The sequence below is a fragment of the Zonotrichia albicollis genome, chromosome 1, assembly GCF_047830755.1.
Source record: "Zonotrichia albicollis isolate bZonAlb1 chromosome 1, bZonAlb1.hap1, whole genome shotgun sequence".
In the NCBI taxonomy this organism is placed as follows: domain Eukaryota; kingdom Metazoa; phylum Chordata; class Aves; order Passeriformes; family Passerellidae; genus Zonotrichia; species Zonotrichia albicollis.
This window is the reverse complement of record NC_133819.1, coordinates 30,432,268-30,452,254: the sequence shown is the minus strand read 5'-3', so window position 1 is coordinate 30,452,254 and position 19,987 is coordinate 30,432,268. Positions and strand designations below refer to the sequence as shown.

General features: G+C 38.5%; 1 protein-coding gene across 4 annotated transcripts in view; it reads right to left on the bottom strand.

Annotated features, from left to right (window-relative positions):
* HDAC9 (histone deacetylase 9) overlaps nucleotides 1-19,987 on the bottom strand; it is a 457,669-nt gene that overhangs the window by 329,330 nt on the left and 108,352 nt on the right. The window contains exon 2 of one of the 4 annotated variants that reach the window (XM_014273752.3): nucleotides 18,684-18,764. The exons of the other annotated variants lie outside the window; for them this stretch is intronic. The gene's annotated coding sequence lies outside the window, so the exon portion shown is untranslated. The remainder of the gene's footprint in view (nucleotides 1-18,683; nucleotides 18,765-19,987) is intronic. 4 annotated transcript variants of the gene reach the window in all.

The window sequence follows — 19,987 nt, the reverse complement described above, 5'->3', positions numbered from 1 at the left end:
AGGGCATGTCCACCTTCTCTGTGGAAGGACCAAGCTCATCTATCTGCTGTACTTGTGCAGCTTGTCCTTGGCAGAAAGCCCACCAGTGGGCAGGATTCTGTACTTGCCACATCATTCCAGGCAGAGCTCAACCGAAAACATAAATATTTTTAACTTGCTGACTTGCCTCACCTATTGAAAGCAAGCTGGAAATTCCCCAGCATGTTCTTGAGCATGAGAGGTGCCTGAGGCAGCTGCTGCGGCTTCACCCCTGCCAGCCTGCACCTTCCATGCCCCTGGAGGCTGGCATGGTGCCCTGCTCTGCAGGTGGCCAGCAGGGAGACACCTGCCAGCCTCACCTCGCTCCCGGGACGGGCTCAGGCCTCAGCCACCACACCCAACCACATCCTGGCCCATTGCTGAAGGCTCTGTCAACAAATCCAACAATGCATTTGCAGCGCTTATGCCCAGCCACAGAAAAGACCGACGTACTTGGAACAGAAAGTGCAGGGGCAGTAAAAAAAAAAGCCAAAAAATCATAAAAAATAAACTGAATATAATATAGTGAAGATCATCTATTTTCATCTTTAAATCATTAATTTTTAAGTCATGTGAGACTTCTGTAAAACCTACAATGAAATACTGCTTAACTGAATGAATTCACAGCAGAAAGGTCTCAGACTACATCAGGGTTATGGTTATGGCCATAAATTATGATTAAATGTTTATGAGTTAGTTGAAATATTGCAGGCAGGATCTTTTTTCTTTTGGCACTGTAGGGTGCACAGATACATTGTAAAATCCTGTAGATATTTAGGGGATTGTGGGTTTAAAATATGATTATTTATTGTTAGATTGATTTATTACAGCAATAGTTAGGGGCCCCACCTGAGATGGGGCCATTACCACCAAGAAAGGCCATTACCACCAAGAAAGGCTCTTTATAAAATAGAGTAGGAGCAGAAAACTCAGGCCCCTGTTGAATGGAGATAAAACAGATGTAAACGTCAAAGAATGGGAGAAGCAGCACGTTAGCTCTGTAATAAAAGTAAAGAACAGAAACACAGAGATGAAAAGGCTTAACTAAAGCAGTAGTAAGAATCCACAGAGGGCAGAGGGGTACTTAGGCCAAGGGCCAGCCCAAGTTTTCAACTGATGCAAGGGAAAGAACCTAAAAGTAGAAGCAGACTAGATAAGTCTCCTGTTTTAATTAGAATACCACACTCAATAGCCTTCAATTTTCATTCCTCTCTAACCAAAGATCCTATCACAGTGTCACAGACTGGAAGATGCTGCTTCAGAAAAAGCACCTTTTACAGCTGTTATAAAAACTGTCCTAGGAGTGAAATTTTCTAATTGTTCTGGGTACATGAAACATAGTCCAAAATCCAAATACAAGCTACTAAGACAACAAAAATAGCAGTAAGTTCAGGAATATTTTTCTAGCTTTTGATGCACATGGCTATGCACTCAGTGAATCAAAACATTCCACAAATATATTTTTGATCTGATGAGGTCATGATTGATTCAACCAAGCAGTTATCCTTCAAATCCTGGTTTTCTGAAATAAACTTTCACAGGGGTATTCCTCTCTCCTGCAACTCTCAGTTACTCACATACCATATAACAGTTAAATTAAATGCACATTTAGTAAGCTTAGTCCGCAATTACTTACTTGTGCAGGAACAACTTGCACACTCCGGTTAAGTTTATCTTGCTGATTATGAGTCCACTCCTACATATTTATGCAAGTGAAATTACCACAACATGTAAGGATGTGTAACAGCTATTTACATTCCCCTGTGCTCTGAACAGAGCATAATTCCTCCAGAAACCTTAGTGCATATTTACACATTTAAAGACCAATCTAATATATAAACATATATAAGGTTCTGGCAGTTCCTGAAAACTTGCATATCCTGAGTTTGCATGCATGAGTTCACAATGCAAACAACACAATTTTAAAACAGCAAAATGAAATGTGGAAGAATGTTTTTACAGAAATAAAAGGAAAAATAAACCCTGTTTTATGCAGCCATGCTACCTTACCCCACTAAATAGTACTGCAGCTGAAGAAGAATGAGTAGTCAGCCCTTCAGTGCACAGCCAAGCCAAGCAGCAGCACTGATGCTGAGCAGAAAACTGTCCTGCAACTAAAAACTGTCCTTTCACAGGTCGAAGAAAGGACAATCATCAGGAAGCCTGTTATGGCTTTCTGCTCACAACCGAGAAATCAGGAGAGTTCATGTCCCAAGTGTCCTCCCTAAGGAGAGGCAGACCTCTGATATACTCAGGTATTGAAGGCAATAAGAGAAGTGGGCTGGCCAGCTGTCTTTCCCTTTCCTCAATCACTTCTGTGGCTCTATGGTCTTAGATGCTTCCAGCATGGTCCTCCTACTGCTAGAGCAGTATGGACTTCAGCTTCTGGAATGCTCACATGCCATTACCATTTATTCGATCAGCCACAGTTTCCCTTGGCATTAAAGCTAGCATAAAGCAAGTGGTAATTTTTGATACTTTAGAGTTTCAATAATGCTAAAAGAATAATGAGTATGTTTGTGTCTGGCACAGCTTTAAAGAATGTTACAAGCAAGGGATGTGTAAGAGTTTTTCAAAGCAAAATGTACTGTGAAATTGTATTCAATGGGAAGAGTAAGGGAACCCAACAAAGGTGGCAACCAGTTCAATCCAGAATTACACATCTGTACATATATGCATAAATAGACACAGAGGAATGTGTCTATTGTATCATGCTTACATTTTTTCCTACCTGTTCCAGAAGTGAAAATAAACCTTAATTGAAAAATAAATTATCAATAATTAGTTGAGTCTCAACAGCAGAGTGCCTGTCAAATAGTTTCAAGTGACAGAAATTAATTTCAAATACTTTGTTGCTCTTTTTTAAACAGCAGGGAAAAGAAATAATTCAGCAATAGCATCTGGGTCCCATGAGCTCTTTGATAATACTATGCCTGTATTAAAAATGTTTTTGACATTTCCAGTATGTCAGAAATAAAGACGACTGTCACATACTCTTATTAATCAGTTGGAAAAGCCAAAAGCTCCCAGTGGGAGGCAGAAATGTTATACTGATGCGATTATGAGTCACTGCAGTTTTGGTTGAATCAAGGCCATTTATTTGAAGGTCTGTTGCCCAAAAATGCCTCCTAATTTGCAAAACTCTTCTTTTCTTCTTCATTCTCTTTTTTTCTCCCTTTTTTTAAACTGGATATCTTATATAAAAATTTGTTTCCATCATTTTATGCTGAGGAATTTTCTGTTGGCCCTTGTGTAGCATGATGCCTGTAACATCCAAAACAGAGGGCTCCAGGATGTCTGCCATAAGAAAATATAGTGGCTTGCTTTATTTTTAAAGATTAATACAGTTGGCAACCATGAGGACATGAATGACATGATTTACAAGTTTGTGGGCCAGACAAAAAAGGATCGAAAGATTATCTGCAAGCAAAGAATCAACATTTCAAACTGAGGAAATAGGAACAAAAAAGGCTCATCTGTTCACAGTCCAAATCTTTCCAGCAGTCCAAGGTAGCAGGGAAGAGAGTGCGTTAAGTCCTCTGCGCCAGCTCCCTCTGCAGGGGTCTGGCTGCAATTCTGGCCAGCAGATTTCACCCTTGGAGCTTATAATTGCATGTAATTCCTGTGTCTGAGTGGGAAACAAATGCACAAGAGAGCAGATCACTTCTAATGGCTGAGAAATGAATCTGAGACAAATCTCTTATATTAGGGTTTTTTTCTCTTTAACCCAATTACGTTATCTGAGCTCAAGTGCCTGCATTTTTAGTGTTGAACTGGCAGCACTTTGGAACCTTGCCATAAAGAAGACCCTGTACGTTAAGAAGTATCTGCACTCTAAAACAGGCCAGTGGTTTGACTGTGGCATGAATAGTTTGTCCATGAATAAGATAAGCTCCCTTCCACAGCACCCTGAAAATCAGTCGTTCCCCCTTTGCCCTTCATGGCACAAGTCTGGCGAGGCACATCTAACATGCTTAGATTCCTTTCTTGGGTACTGCACTCAGGCTTCTTCCTGACCTGCCTTTATACCATGATAGACACTAGAAACAGAACCAGAACAGGAGCTGAATGAAAGTTTTGTATTATGAGTCCTGAATATTGGCATTCCTTGGCCATTTTCTCCTGGTTTCCAGGTTTTCATAAAAGACAACAGACTTCTTGGTTGTGAAGATCATATAAACTCCTAGAAATTGCCAGGAACAAGCAGATGGGGACAAAACCACATAACATGTCTACTGGTAAGCTACAGACCACAGTCTGGAGAATTCAAAAAGCATAAATTACTCCTGACTTTGAAAGACTCTTTGAAAGGCATTTCTAACTTCTTCCCACACCAGCCCTAAGGGAAGGAACAACCCTCTCATTCTGCTCTCAGCCCAGCATGGAAAGTGAAGGACTGCTTCAGCTGCACTATCCAGCACAGAAAAAAAAGGGAGAAAAAGCACAATTTAAACCAGGGTGGGATCAGGGAAGGATAGTGCAGCCAAATCAAACACTTTCCAAATGCTGGAACAGAGCACAATCCTAAACACAAATGAACCCTGCTGGGTTTATGATCTGCACAATGAACTTTATCAAGGTATCAGTTCAGTGCTACACCCTGTTTACAGATACAGCACTAAAGCCTTTCAGGGGCTGTGATAATACTAGGTAAACATGCTAGTAATGACTTCTTCCCAAGGATTAAGTTGTAGCAGTTTGGAGCTGAACATCAGAGAGTCTTGTTCATGTTTCCTGGTTTCTCATTTTCTGTACCCAAATGAATATTCTCTGAACACAGTAACTGGAAAAAATGGTCTTTTCGCTCAAGCATTTAAACAGCCAGTCCTCTCGTGAATAATAATGCCAAAGAAAAACAATACTAACCGGATGGACTGAACCCCGACCAACAGCTCCCCCTACCAGCCAATTCAAAGAAGATCAAGAGAAGCAAAAAATGAAGTTTAGGATTCAAAAGCACTGTGAACTAAAAAGGTAAGTTGTACAGTGATATAAGGAAGATTTTAATACATGTGCATATTTTTGTGATGAAAAAAACCTTATACCACAGACTATGTCTCAACAGAGTGCATCTGACAAGTCACTGAAAAAATACTGGATTTATCTTCAATGTGATGTTTAAATCTAGAAGATAAAGATTTTCTATTTTGTTTTATAATATGAGAGCTACATTTTATTTAAGCTGTGTTGGAAGTGAAGTCATCAGCTTCTACAGCAGGAAATTATATATATTTGGAGGCAGATGATGACTGAGTTTATGGTAAGTATTGCAGATTCCCAGAAGCACTGAGTACAAAGGGACCTTGGGACACTGCCAGTGAAACCTTCTGCTCTGCCAAATCAACACTGAATTTGGATTACATTATTTAGGGCTTAGCCCCATGGGGCACTGAACATCTCCAAGGGCAGAAGCTCCATAACCTCCCTCAGTAATCTGTCTGCTTCATTATCCTCATCTAGATTTTTTCCCTTTTATTTTAAATTTATGACAACTCTTTCCTGTTATCTTGCTGGACATCTCCATAAAAATCCTAGCTCTACCTTCATGGCAACATCCTCTTTAGATGTATCAGAAGGCTGCTATTCCCACTTTTACTCCTACCTTTGTGAAATCCATTTAACTAAAAGTAAGTCTCAAAGGCGGCTTGCAATGGTTTTTTTGGACACACAACACACACATTGTTTGCATTCAGCTACGCAGAGAGAGAGAACTCATTTATCATGAGGCTGTGTGATCCATCACGTAGACATCTCCAGACGTCTGAGTTGGCTTTCGCATGTTACACAGCACACAGATAAATCTACCTGTCTTGTGCACACATATCTAGTCAGCATACCAATAGGGCATCTCGTGTTTTGTAAGCATTTCATCTGTGATTTGTGCAGGGGTTTTCAATTCTAAAACAGTTTTCAACATTCTGAGCAGCTTCAAAGAGCCATTTGCATTCCTTCCTTAAAAAAAGCTAACAAAACAACAAAAAACCACAAACGCCAAAACCACAAAACAACAACAAAAAAAAATCACCAAAGCCCAACAAAACACTCAGATGTTTAATCAAAATGTTTTTCTGTGCTTTCCACCAACTGTTTCCTTTATCCACCCACATATGGTTATAAGTCCTGACTCTAAAAGGATGTATTAATAGTACAGTGTAACAGCAGCAGGCCCAAAGCATGAATTTTGCATCTGAAAATGTGACATTCCCAAACTTCTCAGTGAAAGGTGCAAATAGGTATTTTTTATGCTTAAGAAGATTGACTATGTTGATTCTAAAAGTTGTTATATACTTATGAGTCAGAAATCTATTTTAGTTTCTTTAGGATTATATTTATGACACTCTCTAAGCCTTACCTTTGAACTGAGGTACTTATACCTTATATAAGCACAAAAAATAATACCTCTAATACCATTTAAAGCCTTCTAAAATGTTTATTGGTTTCCCTAATACTTGGTGAGTATATAAAATACTCAATAGTGAAATTGAGTGATTTAAAGCTTTTAATAGCCTTCTACAAGAAAAAAAAAAAAAAAAAAACAAACCTGTATGTAATTTGTGTGTTGCCTTTTCTCTTGTAAAAAGCTTATCTATACCTGAAACTAGTGCTCCAAAACAACCCATAGATATTCTGTATGTAAATTATGGATTCATGTTTACTGCCGCATGTCATTTCTCTACAGCACAGACTGACACATAATTATAACCCTAAAGAAATCAGTTTCCAGGGTCCCATGTATGAGCAAAGATTGTAGCATATACCCCCTAAATATTGTAGCATATTCGTGCTGGAATTCATTCAACTGGACTCAGAAACTTGCTCTAAGTGTAACTTTTTCCTTCAGCTCACACAACATTTTTGGTTGGTGTATGTGGCTAAAGCCACAGCATTTGAAAACTTCCAATTTTAAGCACAGCTAAAGAAGAACCTTTTCCTCAGCGTTGTAAGTGAATCACTGATAGGTGTTACAGTTCAGCTTTTCCTAGAGACACTTGACAACAACTTACTGCCCTTTGACTTGTAAATTGGTCAAATACAGGGCCTCAAAAACAGTTATGGAAAGAAACTTTATCAGTTCATTAGTTACTAACAATAAATCAAGAATATTCTACATTCCTACAAATAGATATTTAATCATGTATCTGTATATAGATGCATTTTAATCTATCTTTTAAGAAACTCCATCATGGGGAGAAGCAATTTTTTTCTATTCTAATTAGACATTCTTTTATCTTCTGATCATCTTGCTCACCAAAAAGCAAAGTTTTCCACTTGTGTTGTATTTGCCTTTCACAAAATCCATGCAGAAATAAGCTTCAAAAGAAAAATTCTTATATATACATATATTACTGTATGTGCACTCTTATTTATATAAGAGAGTCCACACATTTATTCAGGCATCTCAGGAATGCTGTACAAAACCCTGTGTGCAGTCTCAAGCACCAAGTCTACAAGAGAGGAAATCTGTGTTTGCTTTCATAGTAGTAAATCAACATGAGGGACAGAACAAAACTCTTTCTAGTCACCTGCTAGTTACTTTCATGTATTAAACATGCAGAAAATAAACCACTGTTAGCCATACAGTTTTATTTGCAGTCCCTCATTTCCAAACAGTAAATATGACCCAGCCACAGCACAAACATTCAGAGCCCTGTGAAGAGCAGAAGCTGTCCCAGCCCACATGCTCAGTGGTCCATCAGCTGCCCCACACAGCCTGACTTTGCCCTTCCCTGCACCTGGGAGCCCCAAGATCCACAGCCTCCTGTGACTTGATGGGGTCCTGCTCTCCTGAGGATGGCTGAGCACCAGAGCGACAAGAGAAAGTGGTGACTTAATTCATTGTTTTGATTTGCTTGTGTATGCATGGCATTTGCTTTACCTTTTAAAAACAGATATATTTTTAATAGGTAAAGCATTTCAAGCCACAAGGTTTCATCTCAAGCCACAAGTTTTCTCACTGTTACCCTTCTGATGTCCTTCCTGTGAGCCCCCAGCACAGGAAGGACATTGACCTGTTGAAACAAGTCCAGAGAATGGCCAAAAAGATGAGTAGGGGGATGAAGCACCTCTCCTGTGAGGCAAGTCTCAGAGAATTGGGATTGCTCAGCTTGGAAAAGAGAAGGCCTCAGGGTGACCTAACTGCAGCCTTCCAGTATCTGAATGGAGATAAAGAAAGATGGAGAGGGACTTTTGACAACATGTAATGACAGGACAAAGGGAATGGCTTCAAACTGAAAGAGAGTAGGTTTACACTAGATATTAGGAAGAAATTTTCACTGTGAGAGTGGTGAGGCAGTGGAACAGGTTGTCCAGAAAAGTTGTGAATGCCCCATCATTCAAGTGTTAAAGAGCAGGCCAGATGGGGCTCTGAGTAACCTAGTCTAGTGCAAAGTGTCCCTGCCCATGGCAGGGGCTTGGAGCGAGATGTTCTTTAAAGTTTTTTCCAGCCCAAGCCACTGTGATTCTGCGGCTCTCTCCCCCACCCCACTGCAGGGTGAGTGAGCAAACAGCTGTGTGGGGCTTTGCTGCTGGCTGGGGTTAAACTACAGCAGATCTCATTCCATCCACAGGAGAGGGTTTTTTTTGTTTCTTTCACACCTGGGACCTGGACAGCATCAGGCAGCTAATGGCAGCGCTTGGGTTATTGCTGCTACAGCTGTACAGCACTACTGACAGCACTCTGACTCTGCTGTGCCCTGTGTGCCCTCTGCTCAGTCCCTGCCCACCACACCCAGTCCTTCTCAAATGTGATTTCATCTTGTGATAAAACAGAAGCTCTCATCTTGTGATAAAACATAAAGTGAACATTCATGTTTTGTTGAAATACAGTCTAAAAAATAGAATTCCCAAGAATAAGTGAACGTGATTAGTCTAAGTCAACAATGGGACAGTGTTTATATTTGCTGGACTATGAATAGTAAGGATTGGTGTCTATTCAATTAAAATGTGTAAATCTAAATTCCCGTGTCTTTAGGACATGGGAACTCCCCATCCAAGGTAATCAGTGAAGTCATCCACACTGGGTGAGGGTGCAGCAAAGATAGTGAAAGATAGCTGCTATAAACAGGCTTGATTTTATTAGTAAGCTAGCTTTCAACAGAACTGCTTTCATGTACAGGAGGTATTTTAATAAACAAACATCATGGACTTAGCACTTTCTTCATATGCTATTCATGACACAGACTTGGCACTTGTCACTAAGATATTTACTATGAAATCACAAATAAATGGACTAAAATAGAAAGCAAAAAAACCCTAGTAAGTCTAAAACTTACTCAAAATACAGGCCTTTATTTTAATGGTCAGGATTTCAGCTTCAATGCTTAATTGCCATGGGAAAAATCTAGTCTAATAAACATTGAATTCAGTGCTATGTTAAAGAACTAATTTGGTATGCAGCAGCAGCTGAGAGAAGGATTTCAATGATAAGTGCTGCAGCACACTGACAGAATGGTGAAGAATTCTGCAGCATGAAGTCTGCCAAAGCCTTCCACCATTTTTTTTTAATTCTAAGGTTTTGGTTTATATCAGATTTATAACTATTTAGAATGATTCTCATACTGAGAATAAAAAAAAAGATGAAAAGTGCTAATGTAGAGGAAGTTTTTAAACTGGCAAATAAATTCCATTTGAAAATGTAGCCCAGTGAATCTCAATGGACAACAGTAAATGTGTTAACAATTTTTGAAATTTATTTGCAAGTTCTATAATCCTAAAATAGAAATAATGTATTTCCTAACTTTTTCACGCAGAGATAACCGGAATTTCAAGGAACAGCTGAGGAATGTTAATGATCAATAAAAGAGATTTACTTCAACAGTTCGAAGTTTGGGAGCGGTACCAAATACATCCTTTTCAGAGCTAATGTTGTGTCAGTGACCTGGATTATTGAAATGTCACTTATGGCACCCTAGTTCTCTCTTACTTTTCACTTACAAGAGGTCTAGTGCCAAATAAAATTGACATTTCAAATACTACAGCAGCAGTATTTCCTAAGCAATTATACAATTCACTGATTTCCTCAAAGAAATAAAAACCAAACAAAAATAATCATATGACACATTACAAAGATACACAAATTTTTGTGAGAAATCTTGTTATGAAGTCTTTCCACAAGCACCTGAGCATCCTGTAAAGCATCTGCTCATGCCCTTCTAATTCTCTTGAGCAGAAGTCCCCCATAAAGATCCAAATAAACCTAACAATCCCAAAGTAGTACATGACTATATTTCCTGAATCTACGTAGATATTAGCAATGCTCCATTGGCTATTAGATTAACTACTCTTTATTACAGAAAACAATTTTGGTTCTGTCTTTCTTAATGCTTTTCCTTTGACAAAAAGGAGTGTGATTATTTATGCCTTCCACTGCTGTTTATGCAGTTTTTATATATAAAGAGGGAGTTGATAAAAAACATTTAGTTTTACTCCATGCTTTGCATAATATTACATTTCAACATTGGAAAAGTATGTGAACATTTCAAAACTCACAAATGCTTAATCAATTCTTTTGATTTAATGAGGATTTATAGGACTCTGACATTATTTTTAGAGTAGGTGCAGAATTTACACATATTCTGCTTAATTTAAAATTGAACCCTACAGAAAACCATTTCTGTCTGAGTTCAAATATAAGACAACAATTCCACTGAACTTAACAGGATTGTGAGAAATGTATTCAAAAAGAGGAATCGTCGATTAGATTTTAACCAAACTTAAACTGTGAGTATTGTGTTAATTATATAAATTAATTCTGCCATATCTAGCTGAATTACAAATTACTACCTGCACTTCCAAATTCACTTTAGTATTGATAATAATCATTCAGAAATCCTTAAACCACTGGAAAAATAAAGTTATTTCTGAAATGACAAAACAAAGTGTGAGAAAAAAAGTACATGATTACTAATTGGATTATACTTTTTAGGGTCCTGTGAGAATGGTGCATAGACAGAGTTTCAGTTCTGAGCATGAGTGAGCCTATTGATTAATATAGAATATTAATATTCTTATGATTTAGTATATACTTCCATAAAATGCTGAAAACTGAACAGCAGAGATCTTAAGTGACATGGAAAAACAGCATCCTCACTTCTAAGAAAGTAAACTACGCAGATGCATACAATAAATCTGTTCTCTTTTATTTGTGTACAAGAATATGGTGAAAACAACCTTAAGAATCCAAACGATCTCCTGAATACATTTCAGTTTTTATTTAGCTGTTTTTTTTACTCCCTGTAACAAATTGTCCAGGTACTTTAATTCAAAATATATATTAAAAATACTCATATATATATAGCTAATATCAACTTTAAAATATATATATATCAAATTTAGGGAAAAAAGTGTCACAGAATAGGCACAACTGGCTGCAGAAAAAAATTTGAAATGTTACATGTAACTCAAAGAAATTCATCAGAGACTGTCTCTTACTGAAGGGTAAGGAAAAGATCACATCCTAAATTGAAGATTGCTATTGGAAAAAGAGAAGCAGAGAAGCTAAGGTGAAATAATTTCATTCCACAGCTGTGAGGTGCTTGTGACTCAGAGACTCTTTGCTGTTTCTAATATAATGTTTTTTATGCCTCAAGCTCCAGCAGGTCCCTGAGCCTTCACACTGCACTCTCCACTTCCCCACATACGTGTGTTCTGAAAGTGTTTGTACAGCAACACAATACCAGCATTAGCCCAATACAAAAACATCCAAGTAGAAAAGTGCTTAAATCTTGTGCTGTATTAAATTAAATGTAATACAAGTAAATGTTTCAGTTAATAAAAAGTCTCTGTAATAACTGTTAATCATTGGGCATTAAGATACCGTTTATCATAACAATATTCATTACAATGAATAAGCTGATTTGTTAATAATGCATATGTCACATGCACTTCAACGGGATTCCTTTAGTCACCAACACCACAGCCGCTATTTTTAAGTGCTTCCAAAAACATTAATGTGCAATGTTAATCTGAAATCCATACCTCTGTTATTTTCACAAAGCAACCGGCAAGGTTTGTTTAGGAAATTTCATGCCAAGCTTCAGAAGTGTGCTCTCTAACCTTCTTCAACACATAATTCAAGATAAACACTTTCTTCATGACAGACGTTTCAAGAGATGAAGGAGTGGAACAAAGGCACAGAGTGACACGAAGCACAAGTTCTGCACCATTAAGATGAATGGACAGATTAGCTGGAAAATCCATAATGACACATTGTGCTGGCTGAAGCAGTTCTGTTTATGTAATTACAGCTTTGTTGCTTAAAGGAAAGGAAGCTCTGAACAAGGCCTTTACCTTAGCAGCCCTGCCCCAGCGCCTCACCAGTGCTTCAGCATCCCCATCCATCAGTGTCAACCACTGCAATTCACCTGACATCTCACTAAAGGGTTTAAAGCATCACCAATCACAGGACTAATGGTTTGCTAGCCAAACCATTATGGGCTAAATACAATCTTTATGCAAAATATGCCAAGCAACTTCAGGTATATTGTCAGCAAGAGCAAAGTAAGTCTAGCAATGTACTCCATCACAGCTGACCCATGTCTCTCAATACCCACGGAGTACAAGACAACATCTTCTGCCTGCCTTTAAAAAGAACTCTATCTAGCCTATCTAAAATGCAAAAACTGGGAGTGAAAATCTTTCTGTGCTTCACTCTAAAAACAAATATCAAAGCAACTTGGAATGCAAGAAAGCCTACTGCAGTCCAGCCTGCCTTCTCAGTATGTTTGCAGCAATATTGAAGACCACAATGCACATCTGTCCCCACCCTCATGGTTACTTCTGTTTCCATTTCAAAGTGACATAATTCCCTTACAGCAAAATTAGCATTAACTCATAAGGAAAGGTAATATGTGCACAATATATGCTGGAAATTACAGGCATGCTGGAGAAAATGCTTTAAGCAACATATATTGACCTTCTTATTTGTGCAGTTGAACGTGGTGATAAATTTGCCCTTTCTAGCCCTGAACTTCATGAATCCATAGAAAATAAGGATCAGATCCAAAATATCCCAAACAGTAACATTAATTGAAATTGCAGTAATCATATGATGCATTTTCAAGTCTGCCTTGAGAAGGCATTCCAGAGGCACAGCAAAATGTATGAACTTTGCAGTCACAGTTCATGGAGATTTTATTGTTGTAAGAATATTGGGTCATGAAGAGGCAGCAATTGCAGACACTCACGCTCAGGTTGGCATAAAACCTATATAAGAGGTAAGGGGGTACACACTACTTCAGGATATGGTTCCACGAGTAATTTTTTGTACAACATAGGAAATCCAATACTCAGCCATGTCACAGATCAGAATATAAATAACTAAAGTTTTTCAAATTTCAAATCTCCAAAGCAAGTTTTCTTGAACTCCCATACAGTCTAAGCAGCACCAAAGCTCACCAAGTGCTTTTCTTTGGGTGAGGCTGCTGCAGGTGTACAAAAGTCAGTCTTTGTGAAAACCACACTTTATTTGGTCCAAGGTTTGCAGCATTTCAGTTGCTCCCAACCCCTGGCCAGCCCGGACAAGGCAGAACAGCACTCTAGTCACTCTTAGGGTCGCTGTGCTCTGTGCACAACCAAGCTGCCCCAACAAAATGAGGTTTCTCTCAAAATGCAGACATAGCAGCTTTCTTTTCAAAGCATAGATGTCCCAGAAAAGTAGTACAGCTTCCAGATCCTGGCCAAGCTTCCCCTGAAAGCCCAGTTTAGCAGGAAGCAGAAGACCTGGATCCAGTTTGCCTTTCAGCTGGAGGAGGTCCCAAATGTAACTTCTGCTTTCTGACCTACTTGAATTCAGACAGCTTGAGAGTTTGGGTATCACAAGGTAAAAAGCAAGCAAAAAACGGCACCTTGCTCTGGCTGACTGGTAAGGGAAGATCTAGGTCTTAGATGACTAACCTCAAGATTATTTTATTTTTACTGTTTCATAGGAAGTTCAAAAACTATCACAGCCCTATAACAGGCTTTTAGTTTTCTTTCTTTAAAAAAAAAAAATTGTTACACAGATTCAAAATCTTGTATCATACATCTTTTGAACATTTGTTAGGATTTTGAGCACGGAAACTTTGGTTGCTATAAAATCTCAACAGTCAAAGAAGGGGATAAATATAGCTTGCAATGTGATTATACTGAAACAGTTTGTTCCAGTCATACAAGACTCTTGACTTGACATTCCAATTAAAAAAAGAAGCAACAGAAAAAAATATTTGAGATACATACTTCTGTATTGAAGTCAAGGAAGTATGAAATTTTCTTTTTCTAAAATGAAATAACTGGCACAACTGACATTTTAGCTACAGCAGCTACTTCTACTTCCTATAATTTCCCTGTATTTCTAGATTAAATTAGATTAAAACTTTCCAAATGCATGAAAGCTAATTCTTTGTCATTTGTATTACTACACAGCTCCTTATCTCCATCATTCACTTCACACGACTTACTGTTGGCATAAAAGATCATGACCTCCCAACAAGAAGAAATACTAATTCCTGAAGAGATATTGATAAAGCTTAGGTTTATGGATACAAATAACTTCTCACAGCAAAATTTTTCATAACCCTCTGAATATTTTTTTCTGACAGGAAAGATTTCTTCCACTTTGTTGGTCAGGGTCTTGAGAAACAGGTATTTGGCCTGGTGAACAGTGGGCTGAGCAGTCCAGACTCTGACCAGATCATCCGGACAGCTTAACACAGCAGGGTGCTTTCTCACCATCAAAGTGCATCCCCCTGAAAGAGCTATTGATCCCCTGGGACGAGCCCAGAGCGCCAGTTGCTCTCCCAGTGTCAAATCCCGCAAAGGAAGGAATGCGTTCCCGCTAAGGGGAGCCGCCAGCACTGAGCCAGCGTTTGCACTGGGACTAACGCAGCTGGGGAAGGGAATCAGTCTTTCAGGAATAAAGAGGAGCTGGCTAAGAGTTCTCCCAGTAAAAGACTGGCGCGGATAAAAAAGTCCTCCTTCTATTCACAGCAAAGAAAATCACATATTAAAATGCCTATGTGAAATATAGATAAACTAAAAATCCTGGGAGCAGTACTGCTTTTAGTAGCTTTATTAAATTATTTTGCTTTATTAACAATCAAAACTCAGTTAAAAAGTAAAAAGTAGGCATCAACTACTTAAAATCCATCTATTATTACATATGTTGAGTTCTCTGACCTTGTTTTGGTTGCTGCCAGGTAGGCCAGGCCAGAAACAACATATGATTTCCTTTTCCCAGCTGAAAGGCTTCTGAGTTAAGAGTCTGTAAAAAAGTGCAGCAGGAAGAATCTCATGCTTGACTGTCTCAAACTTTAGGATGCTGTTTAAATTTGCTGCTGCTGTTACAAAAAGGAAAAAAAAAAAAAAAAGAAAAAAAGAAGCTGTAAGGCATAATTTCAGTATTCACTGAATCTGGCCAAGCACACAACAGTGCCAGGTTCTGTCGTGAGAGCACACCAGTTCCCAGGCTGCCTGTGAAGCAGACTGAGGAAGAGGCCGGCTCATTAAACTTTCCATTGGGTTACGAACAATCTGCTTTCCAAATCACAGGGATATTCCAAATGGTGCCATCAATTCAGTTCTCTGTGTATTTACTTGCTTTTAATTAGGAGAGTCTCCTGTATACCACTGCTTTAAGAACTCAGTAGCACGAAAGAAAGAAATTATAGGGCTAATTCTCCTTAGTTTGTTCATTATACTATTTGAGAGTGGACATAAAACACAGCTATCACTTTTTATATCATTTTGTGCTGATATAAATTAATGCAAGTGTTTTGGATTAAAAATAGAAGGCTTCTGAAAACACAATAAATATTCTTCTAAGGCATAAGATGCTGAGCGTTTACTTCTACCCCAGCCCGCCCCCACAAATCCATTATTCCCATTCAAGAAGATCAAAGATGATTAAAAGTTTTGAACAAGTTGTTTTCACCATCCTTTCTCTCAAAAAAAACTGTAGTCCCAGCAGCATCTATGTTCATTTCTGCTTCTGAGATGCAATGTCCATTACTTGCTGAAAGAACTTTTTCTCCATTCCACCTACCTGATGCCACTGGGCTTTGTGTTCTATCTTTCACAGTAACCCCCCTAAAGAACCAAATTCTGAGAATGCTACTAAGGACATGTGTTTTAACCATTTACTGTAGCTACTACTGACCTCTTTACCTTGGCTTTCTTTATTACCAGAAGCACAGTACCACCAAATGGCTGGAAAAATCAATTAGAAGAGTGCCAGCAGGTAGACAGCACCATCAAACACCTGTTTATACCATAGCACAGAACACAGCTTAATGTAAATCACCCTTTGGACATGTTTAAAATTTACTTTTCTACATAAACTATTCTCTACATGTCTGGATGAGGCCCTCCAAAATGCCTTAAAAATCTAATAAGGAGCCAGGAATTCTTGTGGTTTCATTCCAGTTCTGCTACTGACTTGTTGTGTGGTCTTGGAAAAGGTTCTTATCCTTTCTCTGGCTTTCATTTCTTGCATGTGGTGATATTAATATGCAGTAGAGACTAAGGCTATATCATATGTGAAGCTGAGAAAACAAGTTGACATACACAGTAAAAAAAAACCCCAAACCCTAAACTATAATCATGCTCCTAAATGCCATTTTAAGCACTGAGATTATTGCTTTTCTGAAGATGAAAATATTGTGAAAAACACAGAACACAAGTGCAAAACCCTATAGCTGCTATATATGCTATTCATGGCTACATGCTTTTATACCTGGTGGTGTCTTGACATGCATTTTCTTGTCTTTCCCATGCAGAAGTGTACACCCTGAAAGACAATCTACCTGGAGTAGGTGATGCATTGATCTTAATTCCCAATGCCTAGCCCATTCCCCTAAGCACTCTCAATAAGGAATTGCAGGATGTGTTTCATTATCATCACGCTCATCAAACTGCAGGAGTTACCTCTGCGGACAGCAAGGAATTTCTGGCTTTATGAAGCCAAGGTTGCAGCATTCACATGGAAAACACAAGTGTGGCAACTCTAATTCCTGAGTTCTGCATTTTATTGTAGATAGCACTAATTTAAAATATTAGTCCAGTACATCAGTTTTTCAATATTAGTAAAACTCAGTACAGCATACTGACATTATGTCTAAGTTCCCCACTCTCAACTATGAAAAAAACATTATGTGTTCAGGAGAGCCAGTACAGCAAATGACTTAAAGATTTAAGGACAAGAAACACTATTGACACACAGTGTACTAATAATTTATGAGACTGCCTTGAAGAGCATAAGTGATGCATTACAAAACCAAGGCTCAGCAGAATGGCTTCTGAACCTCAGTGAAGCCTGCCAGATGCTGCTGAGCAAAGGGCTCTGGGGTCCTCTCTGAAACACAGTTCCTGTCCAAATGAGAAGAGCCTTGCAGACCTTCTCCTGGGGAAAAATAGCATTTTGACATACTGTCAAATTATTAGATTTCAAAAAACTTCCCCCTTTGTTCCAGGGGTGAAATGGAAGCATTTAAAGGGAAAAAAAGACAATCAGCCCCAAACTGTTGAGTAGCTGCGCAGCTGGACACTGTAGTGCCAGCCCCAGATGTAACCACAGTCAGAGGGCTCCTGAATGTTCATTTCTCCACTATGCAATGTAAACCTTTCCAGCTGAGGACTTGTTTTGAGTTAGTTAAATTGGATCTTTTGCAACAAAAATGTGTACTGGATCCATGAGAACACCTGAAGCACTGGATGGAAGTCACCTATTGGATCTATCAAATAAGAGATGCAGGCAGAAAGGCATGAAAACAACACAGAGAGTCATCAGAGCATTTAGATACATCTTATATAATAAGGAAGTTATTTCCTAGGTACTCCCCCAGAGTAAAATTGTCACATAGGGTTTGATTTAAAGCATGCCCATTGTGCTGTGAGGAGTCTTTTTAACCTGCAGTGGTCAGAGATGGTCTCATAGCTTATTAGACCACACTCCAATAGGAGCCTAGGAAAAAAAGGCTAATTTTTTTGTTCCCATTGAAAATTCTTTCATGCATAGCTAACTAGATATTTTTATAGGAATTGTGAAAAAGAATGGTATCTGATATGTCATAATTTACCTCAAGCTCTATGAAGACTAGAACAGAATTATAACAAATTTTTAGGGTAGCAAGAATGCTGAACAGCATTGCACATCGGTACTACTGCAGAGAGCAATATTATTCTGTTTAAAACATCCTCCTTTAGTTCCCCGGAAAGCCAGCTGGGCAAAAGGACGCTTATTTTATTATAATTTTCCAATGAATAATCAAATTTACAAGTATTTTTTCAGAAAATATAACAAGAGAGAATTTCATTACTACTTAGAGGATTTTACAGCCATTAAAAACCTCTGCATTACAGAAACTATGAAGGAAAATGCTGTCCAATGCTTTTAGGGAAATCTGTCACTAAACATAAGTAATATGCCCAAGAGAGTTCACAGCTTCAATAATAATTAGTTCTCATGTACTTTTAGTATAAATATAATAACTCCATGCATTTAGAAATACAGATTTCATTTTTCCCAGAGTTGAGGTGTGTGCATTGGGTCTGTTTCTTTTGCAGCTAAAACATCTGTTTAAGAAAGACACACCAACCTAACACCTGCTGTTCAAAGCAATGCTCTGGAATTTCCTTAGTTTTCTCATTCCTTGTTGCAAAGCTGGAGCAGCAGAGAGTACATTTGATTTTACCTGAGATGAAAAGACTGTAAGGTTCCAGCCCTTTGCATCTTACAAATACTCTTCAAACAGCAGCATCTTCCCTAAACTCATCTGCAAGAAAAGTAGATAAAAATGTCACTGTGCACTTGATGAAGACACTGTATGACTTGCTCCAAGGTCTTAGAGGATGAAAAACAGTAGTAAAATTGAAACTGCACCTTCATGCTTCTCATGACAAAGGAGATGGTTGTGGCTAACACAAAGAGTAAAATAGGATCTGAGGAACCCTTCATTTATTGCCAAAATTAGTGGCATGCATGTATGTCATGAACAGCCTGTATTGCTTAGAGATTTCATGCTGCTAGAAAGTAGGAAAAACAAGAAAGTTTATTTTGTAAAACTATGCATGTATGTCTGGGTGCCTCTACTTTCCAAATGTCACATCATTGTCTATTGCATTATTCAAAGGAACAGAAGAACAAAGCAGTAGATTTGAAGGTGGTTTTGTTTGGGGATTATTTTCTTTTAAACAGAATAAATGAGCCTTCTATTTACAAAAGGTTAAAAACCAGAGACATCCATTTAAGTTATAAGAGATACCTGTGATTACTGTGAAAGCAAGAGTCTAAAGACATTATTTCACACATCTAATTTTTGTGTTCAGAAAAAGAGCTGCAACATACAGCAAATGCAATGCAGTCACTTTACTGCTGTATGAATGGACTCAAAGGCTGAAGTTCAATGACAACTTTTAGAAGCTGTAAGATGTGATAAAAATTAATAAAGCCAAGCCTTCGACAAGGCCATTTTACTCTGAGCAAGTGCTTTAGATAAAAAAAGGCCTATTTCACCCTGCTGGAAAGTTTACATTGCAACTGAGCTTTTCCAGCATTAAATCTCTGTCTGGAGACATTCCTGGGGATAACTTCTCTTTTTCAGGAATGGCACAATGAAAGAGATGGTGACTTCTCCTGCAGAAGTGACCTAACCCAATGCCTGTGCCACCCTCCCATGCTCAGCCCCACTCTGTTCTGAGGTTTCTGCACCCTGGCTGCCGGTGCTTCTCTGCCCCTGGCTTCCCAAAAGGACAAAGCTTCATAAACAGCAAAGCGTGCTAATTCAAACAAAACACAGGACAGCAATTCTTTTGAGGCTGTAAAGTCCTGTCTGCATATTTTAGCAGTTGCATAATTGTTACCTTTAGCTCATAAACTTCAAGGTCAATTCGGGGTCAAGAGTAGGTGTTTAGCACATGAAACTCAGAAATGCTGCTAAAAGCATGCTTTATAAATCACTGTATTTTCTTCTCATTGGGGGTATTTTTGTGTCTTGTT